This window comes from Akebia trifoliata, chromosome 3, assembly GCF_017979445.1.
Source record: "Akebia trifoliata isolate Shusen 1 chromosome 3, ASM1797944v1, whole genome shotgun sequence".
NCBI lineage: Eukaryota > Viridiplantae > Streptophyta > Magnoliopsida > Ranunculales > Lardizabalaceae > Akebia > Akebia trifoliata.
Window position 1 is genome coordinate 27,013,184 of NC_141377.1, and position 13,103 is coordinate 27,026,286.

The 13,103-nt window shown below is 33.1% G+C and overlaps 1 pseudogene; it reads left to right on the forward strand.

Moving 5' to 3' along the window:
- The first annotated feature begins 8,779 nt into the window (after positions 1–8,779).
- LOC147406239 (uncharacterized) lies at positions 8,780–12,378 on the forward strand (annotated as a pseudogene).
- The last annotated feature ends 725 nt before the right edge of the window (positions 12,379–13,103 follow it).

The following is a 13,103-nucleotide window of genomic DNA, read 5'->3' on the forward strand; positions in this document are numbered from 1 at the left end:
CTCACTATTTTTTATTTATTGTTGAACTTAACAATGATAAATGCCGAACTCGAAGCTGGTAAAATCCACATATTTCATATTTCGAGTTTTTTCAATTAAAATATGAAAAGATCGACTTAAAACTTGCCATAATGATTTGTTTAGATGATTTCAAACCAAAAGAACCATTATTGATCGACTTTCATAAAAAAACAAAGTAAAAAAATTTGAAAAATCAAGATTTTACATACATTTACAAAATATTTCAAAAAATTCTTGAAAATGCTTTATTCTTCCTTTTCAAATCCTTTACGTCGGAATAGATTCTTAAAAATTTGATTGGGATGTCTATTTTTTTTTAATGAAAATAGAGAGTTCGAACAATTAGAGCACATTCGACATTTCAATCATAAGAAATGTTGGGAGTGACGTTCAGGGATTGATTATAATTTTTTATTATAACTAAATGGACTATAGAAACCCTAAAACTTAGGGATTAATTAGAGAAAATATCCCTCCACCAGGTCTGCATTTACACGAATCCATTAAGAATGTTCAAAAATCTCAACTTGATATCAATTAAAGATCCAAAATCCTTCAACGGGTCCACGTTGCATAATAATTGCTACTTGACACTTTTCTTCACGCATACATGCACACCTACATTATGCCCAAACCTTGTCCCTACTTTATCCATATAATCTCATCCAATTCTATACCCACTCCCCTAACCCATGAATCGATCCAATTTCATATCTAACCCATTCCCCATTAATTATCTACCTCTTAACTCAATACCAATCCCATTTTCAAACTTAGCCCAAATATTCAAATCCAAACTACCATGAGCACATGACCCAAGTCCAAAATCAAAATCCAATGCCAAACCTATTCTCTTAAAAAGGATACATGGTGGTCACTCATAAGTCCCCAATGCTCCAACCTAATTGGAGAGTCAATTCCCCTTGAAAAAACCTAAGAATACCCTTATAAAAAATTGAGGTAAAACCAAAAAGGTATCTTGATATTTGATAAAAATTCCTAAAGTTGAGAGAACTTTCAATCTTACCCTTAAAATGTAGGAATCTTCAAGTACATACATAGAGCTCTCTTGTTAGTCCATTTCAAAAATGTATATCTACCATTACTTTATGAGTTTATTTACAAATGAACCAATGTCTACTTTTTACCAACCACTTCACATTTACACATGTAACTCCCTTACCTATCCCCCCAAAAGGACTTTTGTTCTCTTACCTCTATTTTCTAAAAAATCAAAAAATAAAAATACTTTTAGGGTTTCATCTCACAAATTCCACTTTTTCTCCCATAAAGATAAAAAATCCCAAAAGAAACAACCAAAACCTTATATCTATTATCTTTATTTTTAGGGTTGAACTATTTTATCTCCAAAAGTTCTTCAAAAATTCTATAAATAGTTTCATTTCCTATACGTAATTCATGTTTTCAAGCCCCCATTTATCAACATCAAATTCTATCAAAATTTCTACTCAACTCCTTCAACCATCTTTCAACCTTCAAGCATTCAAACAAAAATCATCACTTATCTCTTACTTCCAATACTTAGTCAAAGTTCTCAATTTCAAGTCCTACTACTTAAAAAAATTTCATTCAAGACTATCAAGGAACAATGTGGGTTAGGATTTAGTTTTATTTTAAGTTTGCATCTTCTTCTTTTTCTATTCCTCTTTATTTTTTTAAAAAAAATCTTTAGGATGTAATGAAGAACCTTCATTCATCCCGAGTAGGTTGAACTTCAACCTTGTGCATGGAATGCTTGAGGCTGTTTGATTGAAAGGATAGAGGTTGAAATCCTTTTTAACCCACTTATCCATCTTGCATCATAATGTACACTATACACACATTCATAATATTCATGAAGAAATATGAATATTTATAATGCACAAGGTTGAATATTTATAATGCACAAGGTTGAATATTCATAATATTCATGAAGAAATATGTAACTCTTTTAGTAGGATTGAAACACTAAGTTTCTAGTCAAGTATGCATGCATCAAGGTTGTGGATCTAAGGGAATTCCATCCATAGAATCTCTTTAAAATCTTAAACAAATATTTCAACTCATGTAAAAGATGATGACTCCATAGGATATCATCTTCCATAAGATATTTCCTATGTCAATACTAACATTAAAACCTCTTTCAAAGATATACATACCCACCATGTGCACACACCTACTTCATGTATCTCATGTATTTTTTTTTATTTTATAAATATTCAAAATGACCAAGTATAAAAAGGTAACCATCCTAGGTGGAGAAAATGAGATACCTAACACCTTCCCCATTTTTTAACCGAATTTCCTGACTTAGATCTTAGATAAAAGACACCATTTTTCATGAATGAGAGTCATTATAATATCATGAAAAAAGATATTCCTAATAAATTAATTCGGGTGCCCATTCACATCCATTTTTAAAAAAGAATGGTGGCAACTCCAAACAACGTAGTATTGAGATTCAACGATGAACATCTCATGTCTACATCGTGACGACTCTATTGGAGAGTTATGGGTTCAAATCATAACTACTTGACCATTTTACAAAGTTTCAAAAAATAATTCTATAAGTGTTAACTAACATTTTGTTGTTTGTGTTCTTGTTTGATTTTTCTTGTGAGAATGGTTATCTAAAAGTTATAACTATTAAAATACATGGATTCGCTTTTTCGATAATCCGCGAAGAACACTTTGATCTTGATGTGCGAAAAATAGATGTACTACCCCAACTCTGCCTATACCTGTGGTGATGGGAACCTCTATCTCAATAATAGAATAATATGTGTGTAGAGAGGGGGGATGACCACCTATTTAAAAATGATGATACTAGATTTTCTACCCATCGCAGAATTCTTGTATTAGGTGAATACCACTTAAGATTTAATAGGATGTTCACTAACCCATCATATTTGATGTTGGTAACCAATGCTAGACCACAAGCATGATTTCCAATTTTACTCTTAATGTTTTGAACAAATTACAATCCAGTATTTATATAAAATTTGTATATGTGAAAGGGTCACAAAATAATTTTAATAATGAAATAATAATAATAATTACAACAATTCTCCCCAAAACCAGTCACCTTCCAGTTTAAAGTGTTTTTGACCAATTCAACCTTGTCTTCAATATGTCGAAGAGAACCTTGTTTTTCAATTAAAAAAGTCATCATTCTTTTGCAAAAGTCATAGTGTTCTTGAGGTTTGAAGGTTGAAGAAGCTAGAATCTTAAGGCTGAAGACAATCCTAGGAGTTTTCATAAGCAAGCTGTTAACCTTTGGAGTAAACCATCTTTGATTTATTCAATCTTCCTTCAATCCATCGTCATTAAAGTTTAATCTATAGTAAAAATCCTTGGATTTTTCCCTAAAAATCTATTCGAATACTTCTGAATTTAAAACTCCTATCTTGTTATTGAGGTTTGATGGTTTAAGATGATAGAATTTTAATAAGGTTCAAGTTGACCTGCTTTAGGAAGAAAATCAAAGTTCCTGATTGAGGTTGAAAATAAAGGCATTTAAATACTTTGACGTTACTCAATTGTAAAACCATGGTCAAGGGGGATATGTCATTAGTTTTAAAACACTAGTGGGGGTATGCTTAATATGGAGCAAAACGTGGAGGAGGATGTCTAAATCCCCTTGAAAATACTAACAATCACTTGTACAATAGATGGGATCAACTTCAAATCCAATAGAATATTTCTTTTTTGATAAGTATAAATTCATTAATAAAAGGAGAATACATCGATTGGTTGATGTGACCAACCAAAACAAAAGATCAACAAACACACAAGGAATCCTAACGACATACAAACTCCTTGAAGAATACCCCTTTAAAATCGGGATAAAGCTTATAGCAAAAAAATAACAACCCTAAAACATTCAGCACATTATCTCTAGAAGAAGATTCAACTCCTTTTGAATATCCTCTTGTTCCTCTCTAGCCAAAGCCCTAGGTCATTGCAAAAGGGAGTAAGTTTCAAAGGATTTTCTTTCTACCTAAAAAGAAGGTAGAATTTGAACCCACAAACATGGACAAAATCGAATTTGAGTTGACCCAATACACTTTTAATAATTGCAGAAAATGTGACCAAATGAGATAAGAGTAGCCACAATGGATGAACATATGGTCAACCGACTCTCTATTCGATTGATACAATAAATAACAATCGGGGGTCACAAATCCTCTTTTGATAAGGAAGTCAAGGGTTGGGAATCTGTTGTGGAGGCAGCCCAAGTAAAAAAAAACTGACTTTCGAGGATGCTTTTGAACTCCAAGTAAACTTGAAAGGGAATTATGAGGTGGAGATTGTAGTAGAGGTCACAGTAAAGTTAGAATTTTTAATGCGGATCCATTCCATTGCATCATCTTTCGTATTCACCCAATTAACTTGATCAAGCTGAGTTAGAAGTTCTTGTAGGTTCTGCATTTCTTAGCATTGAAATCCTTCCTAAAACCCAAGTCCCACGTGGGTTCGTTTTCTTCAAAGTTCAAGAAAGTAGCACATGGTTTCCCTTTTTTTAGTGAGAGGTTGTAAAGACAAAGGAAGCGATAACAAAGGGATGAGTCCCCGCACCACCAATCCTCCCAAAATCTTACCTAACTTTTATGATGCATTTCTAAACACTACACCTATGGGATGATTTGACCTCCATGTTTTCCCAATTATTCCAACTTTCCCCATACTTGGTACTAATTGTCTTCCTCTAAAGGGTATTTGTTTCAACCCCAAGTCTCCACAACCATTTTCCTAACAAACTTATACTAAAAATCCTAAAAGCCATTGATACCTAAAACCCCACACCTCTTAGTTTCACAAACCACCCTCCATATCACCAAATGAAGTTTCTTATTACCATTCTTATCGTGCCAAAGAAAATTCCTAACCAACTTTTCCAATATTTCCTCCACACTTTTTGGGATAGAGAATAGGGATAGATGGTAAACTGGAATGCTTGTCAATATACTCTTATTTAAAGTGAGTGTTCTGCCCTTAAATAAATATTAAGAATCTGTTCTTTACAAAAGCCAACTCAAACTCCAGAAACTGGTTTTTGGAAGAAGCAAAAGTCCAAAGCCTGAAAAGACACATCCAGTAGAAGCTTATTCATTACAAAAGTACATAAGTCAAAAATTGATGTTCGTTTGAAAAAATTTTATTACTTGATTCTAGTAAAATGATCAGAATACCCTTAATATTGATAATGCACCTATAATCCACAAAAAAGGAGCATAATACATTAATATATAATTACATATATATATATATAATAAAGTTATATTAACAAATTATAAAAATAATTATTTTTAATTTAAATAAATTTATAAATTTATAAATTTTATAATTCTATCAAAATTTCGACAACATCTCCTCTTAAAAATGAACATATGAAAATTTTCTAATAAAAAAAATATATGCATAATACACAATCCAACATCCACATAAAGATGAAGGGTGTTTTGATAATAAAGTAGTGATTATAAATTACTTTTGGTCTTGGTAGTGAAGATGAAGGGTATTTTGGTAAAGATGAAAGATATTTTGGTAATAACCACCTTTTGGAAGATGAAGGGTATTTGGTAATTTCCTTTTATTTTTTAAGGTTAAGTTTGATTGAAAATTTCAGTTAGAATGCTAATGATGATTAATGGGTGCATGGACTTATATTCTTGATATTTGGATGTGTATTTGTGTGCATAATGTAATGAAGTGTGCCCATTAATGGGGTTATTTTTATTTGCTTTGAGTTGGAGCATAAATCTAACAAGATTTTACTCCTAGTGACTCAAGCATTTTCATGAATGATGCTTGAGCGAATGTTTGCAAAGGTGGGGAAATTATTATGAACTTAGAGGGGAATATTACCTCACATGGAGGGATTACTCTCTATTAGACTTTCCAATGAAGTGCTTACATTTCCAAGAAAAACTTATTATAGACTTAAAGGGGGAGATTACCTCACATGGAGGGATTATTCTCTACCACCCTTACCATTTGAGATGGATTTTACACTATATACTTGCAATAGAAATAAATCTTAAGGAAAATAAATAAGAACATTAGTAGGCAAGTAAAATGTCCTAAACTTATTATGGACTTAAAAGGTGATTACTCTCTATCATCCTTGTTAATGGAAATAAAAAATTAGGCTACATGATCGCAATAAAGAAAAGTTTTAAAAGAAAATAAAAAGATTTAGAGTGAGGGGGTAAAAGAGGGATTGGGGGGGTATGCAATTAAGCAAAAACATAAAATAATGGTACAGTCCACATTGGTCTTCTTCTTCTTCTTGGATTTTCAAGGTTTGGCTTCTAGGGTGTATGAGAATGGATTTTGACAGAGTGTTGGGGGTGTTGAAAGCTTTTGAAAAGAGAATTGGACAAAATTTTGAGATGTTAGAATGCTCTTTTCTTTTTCCTTGGAGAGGTTTTCATCTATAGGTTTTTAGAAACCCCTGGGGATATAAAGGTCCAAATACCACAAGTTTCTCTTAATTGCATTAAAACCTCAAAGAATGTCCTTATTTACCCTTAATAAAAAACTCGTTGGTGGTCTTTTTCTCCCTCTTGAGTCTTGCCAAACATGATAATTAAAGGATAAAAATGAAAAAAACTCATAAGGTTGTAGAGATTTATTTTCAAGGCCAAATAAGACTTTTCCCTTAAAAGGCAACAAGTTAGATAAAAATTAGGCACAATCACTACGTGAAAATCCCAAATTTGCATTAAAAAATTTGTTGGGCTTGGCCCGTCGAATTTTAAAACTCAAAATCCACGGCCCGTGGACCATGTTTTAAAACCCAAATTATAATCTGCCTCTCTCACTGTTTCTCTCCCTCTCTCACTATTTCTCTACCTCTTTCTCTCTCATCGATTGATCGCCTCTCACGGTCCCTCTCTCTCACAGTCATCGATCGATCGATTACCTCTCACGGTCTCTCGCTTTCTCATAGTGGCTCTCTCGATCAATTGACCTCATTTTTTCATTCGCTCTCTTGATCGATCGACCACTCCATCGATCGATTGACCTTTCTATCTTTCTCTCACAGTCTCTTTTTCGATCAATCTATCTCCCTCGATAGATCTCATCTCCCACTCTATTTGATTGATCGATCTCTTAGATCAGAAACAGGTTTTGATCCATTTGCAAGAAGTGAAAAGAAAATTAGATCAACTGAATTTGATAGAAACAAGTATTAGGAGTGGAAATGAGGATCAGAACGAATATCGGTGTGCAATTCCTGAAATCCCTAATTTTTCTATTGGAATGGAAGTGCGAATTGAAGAATTGAAGATGGAGTTGTTTAGAGACAACGTGAGTATGATCGGATTGTGCGCAATTGGTGGATCAGGGAAGACTTCATTGGCTGCTAAGCTTTGTTGAGACGAACAAGTGAAAAGTATATCTATCTATTCAAAACTCACATTGAACATTTTTTTTAACTTATGGTTATATGATTTTTTTAATAGATTAAAAAATTTAACATTGAATTTTATACACAATTGAATCATGGTGAAAAGAAGAAGAAGATCACTTTATTCACCTTTGATAAAGAACTTTGAATCCACAAAGAAAATAAAGAGAATTATTCTAAGAAAGCTAACATTCTATTGATAGTCTAGATGTTGTAAAATGTATCTCTCATATTGGTATCAACCGAGCTGATATGAAACATTGAATGTTTTAGGTATGTATCAATTGACACCATATTGAAAGTTTCATTAACTGAAAAATTCAATCAATATGATATTTTAAACATTGTCGCTCACCATCATTTAAATAGACTTTCAAACTTATAATTTGTCATTCATTTCAGCTTATTATATTTTTTTGGGCCTTGTGATCTTCCCATTAAGTGTAAGACCCACCAATGGACTATGAATTGATGACATGTACAGATCTGATGAATTAGAGAATCCATCATGAATGTAATTTTGTTCATACCATTGACCATGAGGATTTTTATAAATCTTTTTCCCCCCTCTTTTGGTGTTATGTTTTTCTGTTTTGAAACTCCCAGTGATTGAACATTACACTAGTTTCAGCCTTGTTTGTTGAACTTTGTGAAAAATTTAGTGAATATACCAATCTTTGCTGCCTAACAAGTATGGTAGGGTCTTAGGAGTGAAATTTATGCTAGATAAAATACACTAGTAACCAATATCTTTCCATCAGCCTCGAGGAGCTAATTTATGTAATTGGAAAATTCTGGTCCCTAATGTAAAGCTATGATTTCTCTAATTTAAGTTCAACAATTGGGATTAGAGAGTACAATATAATATAAATTAACCTTGATAATTTCATCATCAATATGATCTACATCATAAAAAAGAAGTTTAGATTATGCTAGTATGTAGAAGAGATTAGAGTAAAATAGGTCACATGTGATCTTTGGAAAAATATTGAAGTTAGCAGAGGCTTTCCTATATGAGTACAAACTTTACTTTCGTCAAGTCTCTATTTTCCAATGTAATTTGTGACAACAGGAAAATTTTGGGAACCTCTTTAATCTATAGTGAATGAGTTGTGTATCCTATGTCCTTTTTCTATTATAATTCCAAGAAAGCATATCCCAATATGTTTAGTATGATATGTATTGTAGTCAGTTTGTGAATTGTTTCCTAGTTGGATTTGGATGAGGGTCTTGGGAATGCTTATGTAAGAAACCAGTTGGGCTTCTTTGGGATTTGTGAGGTTGTTGAATAAAAGTTTATGAGAACTGTAAACAACCATGGGTTGAAGAGGGATTGGGAGAATGGTGAAGGTGGAGAGACCTATTACTTGTTCTTCTATATGCTATTTGATCCTCAATAGAAGCTTTCGATCATCTTCAATCAGCCTTTTGTGGAAGAACCTTGTAAAATTTGCTACACTTTGTTTGTCGTTGTTTCTGGTATGTTCTCATAGTTTTTGTGTTGTCATCACACCCTTAGATCCTTGGGTTTTCCAAAACAAACAGTTGGTGAGCATAAAGCAAAAGCTTGGTTGGCTCTCCTTGGAGCATAACCAACGTTAGAAAATATCACATTTGGAATAGGCATCTCAATGGAACGTGTCTAATTCACTAGTTGCCAGATAGATGCACATTCTTTGCATTGCATGCAACATGAGTATTTCAAGTTTGCAACAGTACTTCAAGTTTACCATGATACAATGACACAAAACTTAGGATATATTATTCCACAACAGTATTCACAATATCAGAAAAAGTAAGTGGTGTTTTTATTGAGGAAACTTGCAAGATCCAAAATAAAATTGGTTTGGCCTCTCTTTGGTATCGAAACTTCTACAAAATGCTTTTTTCCTCTATGTTGTTTTGGGTTTCTAACAAGAAAAAGTACCCCAAATGTTCAGGATTAGTCTTTGATAACGATGAACTAGATAAAAATATATAGTCTTAAATAAACAGGAAATTAATTTGGAATTTTTTTGTGTGATATTTATAGGGTAATTCTTAAATGTAGCCAAATCTCTGCACCAGAGGATGTATGATAAGCTGCACCGCTAACTACTTGACATGATTGGATTACGCCTTCATTTTCCAGTCATGCCCAACTACTTTAATGTGCCCATGACTATAATAATCTTCTTGTCATTTTCCCCCGATTCAATTTGCATACCACAGATTAGTATTTCTTCAGACCGGTGAAAGAATTTAAGCTTCCTCAGATCCCCAAGGACCTGAATGTTGCAATTAAAAATGGGAAAGAATTTCAGTAAAATTCATTTTTTTTTTTTTTTACTATAAAAATAAATTCATTGCAACCTTCGCTAAAATTTCTAGATTGTCTACAGGATTTGCTTATCAGAGAGTTCTCATTTCATCAACTGAATGCCAACTTGCTTTGGCCAAGAACATTTGCATTTGCAGAATGGTTAGTTCAACACCAATCCTTGTTAGAAGGACGACGCATCATCGAGTTGGGCTAGCATGTTTCATGAATCACGATTACAATATGACTATACTTAATTGTTGTGTGGTTATCCTTAGCTCGTACATATTTTCATTCTTGTTGCATGCAGTTCAGCCTTACTACAATTGCAATTGTGTGCTCATTCACATGTTTATGAGACTATGTGCAAAAGAGACCTGAATCTTAGTACTACAAAGTAAAAATCAAATATGAACGATATGCCCAAAATCAGGACATATTGCACACTTAAGAGGAGCTTAGGAGACTCTAGGCCTATCATTTGATGGCCCCATCTATGGGTTCTTATAGTTCGTATCTCGGATGGACGGATGGAGTGATTTAGGGATCTTTGTCAAGCATGTCTTATTTCTGCCCTGCTCCTTCAAACCCATCCTAATTCTCATTTAAATCTACCAATTCTTATTAATCAAGTTTGTCTGCTAATATGTTGCTTGACGTCATTGTTTACTTGTAATGTGCAACATTTCTTTACAATTTCATGAATGATTTCTTGGACATTTGTATTAGATAAACTGTATCAATAGGTAGAGTTGAAGTATCCATATTAAAATTTGTCTTGAGAAGTGTTTCTTCTATTTATTCCACGACAGTGGCAGCGGAGCTTTAGCCATCTTTCTGCAAAAATCGTTTGGAGTTAACATCACAACTTCAGACTTCAATGATGAGGAAGTTGAAGATAACATAGCTCATAATTGTAGGGTTAATGGAATATTACCCATGTTGCCACATATCCGACGTGTGTTTTCCTTCTATGGATACCTACAACTTATATATTAATTCATTATGGAAAAAAAGAAATCTAAAGCACCAATTGCATCCCTTTGTGTTGCAGAGGATGAAGGATTGCAATGAGTGCTTTATTTTCCTCTCTTTGTCAAGGGCTTGGTAATTTAATTAACTCACATATTTTGATTTTGTTTAGATTCATGGGGAGACACATTTCCGACTAGTGATCCAGGCTGGGACTTGGTCATTGCTAGTGATATCCTACTATGTAAGGTTTGTTGTTTGATCTAACGTTGCCATTTACATTCGCAAAAGAGTAGTTAAAAACACTCAGCAAGTTAACATAGCCAATTTCCAACACCCAGACTAGATATAGAGTACCAAACCAAGTTCCAATTCCTAACTTTTTTTTATTGTTGGGCTTTTCTATTTGTAGATGTGAAACAATATCCAAACTTGATTAAGATACTGTCCTACTCAAAGCTTACAAGCCAAAGGATAAGAAAGCGAGTCCCAGAAGGTCTTAGGATAATCAGACAGGTATTATGCTAATTAATATTAGAATTTGAGTGAAATATCAAATGAATTAAATTTGATTAGTTGAGATCAATTTATATGCTCTGCAGGAACAGATGTAGGGTTACCATGGCTAGCATTCTTAATGAGTTGGAGACGTAGAATTGGTAAAGAAGATGAAGCACTTTTCTTTAATGGGTGCGAGGACGCCGGTCCTATAGATTTGAATGCCGATCAGCACTTTCTCTCTTCTATAGAGATTATGATGCACTTTACAATTGGGCTTTGGTTCTTCAGGTTTGATTTGAATGGCTTGTTTTATTATTTGGTAGAACTTTTTTTTTAATGATTAACATGTTTTTATATCATGAGCTGGCAAAGTTAAGTAGAGGGTGAAAAATCATTTGCTCTACTACTCACAAGGCACAAATGGCCATGCTTTGTACATCTCTTTGCACCTAAACTTTCATCTGCATGGTTTTGATATTCTTCTTCAATCCACATTTGCTGGAACTTTGTGAGTTGTTTGCTTATTATACAAGATTATAAGTATTAGATTATAAAACACAATTATGTTGTATACTTGTATGAAAGACTATAAGAGATTAATCATGGAGTGTTGTTTGTGTCTCTTATAGAGGTTATACGGCCCCTGAATATGCCATTAGAGGATAATTATTTGAGAAGGTTGACATTTACAGCTTCGAGGTTCTAGTGCTCGAGATCATTAATTGTAAGAAAAACACAGATCTTTCTTTACCATCAGAAATGTAATATCTTCCTGAATATGTATGCCTTATAAGCTTTTTTGGGTTCTTATGTTCTTTAATTATGTTTCTTTTTCTTTCATTATACTTCAATCTCAATTTGCCAATTTTCTCTTCTTGTATATACGCATGAAAGCTTTACGATCTAGAGTACTTGAATTGGTGGATCCAAAACTACATGAAGACGGGTTTGTAGAAAAGGATGTCTTCCAAATGATTCAAGTAGCGTTCTTATGCCTCTAAGCTTACCCAAACATAAGGCCACCAATGTTGGAGATTGTTGCTATGTTAATATGTTCTATTACTTTGGGTTGATATTTCGATGTACCAAACCTTTTCCGTGTAGGTACGAGAGTGCTATTAGGATTTCTTTGAGAACAGTGGCAATGGAGGGGAAATCCAAACCTTGAGGAAAATAAGAGGACACGATAGAGAGGAGAGAGTCAGAAGAGATCAAAGGCATCACAACCATTTGCTTCTAATTGTATTTTATTTCTAAGCAATTATGTGACGTAATTTCATTTGTAAGTGCCCAATTGCTTTAATTAGAGCTTGTTTAGTAATGAAATTTCAATATATAATATGCATTTTGAGTTGTTTAGTTTAATTTGGAGTTTGTTTGATGATTTTTGTTTAGTTTTTTATTTTTCTGATTTTTTTTATTACTATTTCATTTATTGTGATTGGTGAATTAGAGAAACGTCTTATTGTTTGTTAAACCTCCATATTTGACGGTTATACTCTATAGATTTTTTTTTTTTTTTAAGCTCATTCTCTAATAATTTGATAGTTCAAGGCCGTCAACAAAAAAAAAAAAATTCTACAAGAAAATATTTGACAGGCATATTTGAAGGGTTGGTCCGTCAAATTTCTTAAAATTTGACGGGCTGAGACAGTCAAATATGGGTTTTTTTTCACATAGTGAATGACATGAAAATAACCAATCAAGGGAAGGTCCTAAGGGTTAGTTGACATGTAATATCTCTGAATAAACTAAGGTTAAGAGGTAATTACTCTTTAGATATTAGAGAAATCTCTTTGAGGGGCTATGGTATCCATACCCTGTGAAAGTGGTCAAACTTCAATGAAAACAAGAGTAATAGCATGAAATTTTTCCAAGGATGGAAGGTCATAG